The 464-nt window shown below is 77.6% G+C and overlaps 1 protein-coding gene across 1 annotated transcript in view; it reads left to right on the plus strand.

Moving 5' to 3' along the window:
• Nucleotides 1–464, plus strand: part of PGAP2 (post-GPI attachment to proteins 2) — a 27,320-nt gene that overhangs the window by 24,712 nt on the left and 2,144 nt on the right. The gene's annotated exons all lie outside the window — the stretch shown is intronic.

The following is a 464-nucleotide window of genomic DNA, read 5'->3' on the forward strand; positions in this document are numbered from 1 at the left end:
TGTACGGGGACACACGGGTACTGCAGGGCAGCGGGCATTGCAGGAGGGCCCCCCCCACCTGTAGCGGCCCCCCCCGGCCGTTCCTGCCCAGAGAAGCCCCGAGGTTGGGGGCGAGCAGGGTGGGGGGGAACGCAGCGGTCCCCGTCCCCTCCGCTACCGATCCTGGTCACCCATCCAAGCGTCACACGCAGCCCCTCCTGCTTAGCTTCCTCATCGCGTCCCGCGCCCATCCCGCTCGCCTCCCCGCACGGCCGCCAGAGGGCGCCGCGGCTCAGCGCCGCGCTCGGGGACCCCGGCGGAGGCTGGAGCGGAGGGAGGGGGGAGGGGGAGCGGAGGGGGCGTGTCCACCCGCCCTCCCGCCATTGGCCGGGCGTGTCGGGGGGCGTGCCCGGCGGTTGGCTCCGCCCCCTGTCAGCGAGCGCGCGGCGGCGGCACGGCCGGGTGCGGGGCGGGCGGGCCGGAGG

Source organism: Oxyura jamaicensis, chromosome 1 (assembly GCF_011077185.1).
Source record: "Oxyura jamaicensis isolate SHBP4307 breed ruddy duck chromosome 1, BPBGC_Ojam_1.0, whole genome shotgun sequence".
Taxonomy (NCBI): Eukaryota; Metazoa; Chordata; class Aves; order Anseriformes; family Anatidae; genus Oxyura; species Oxyura jamaicensis.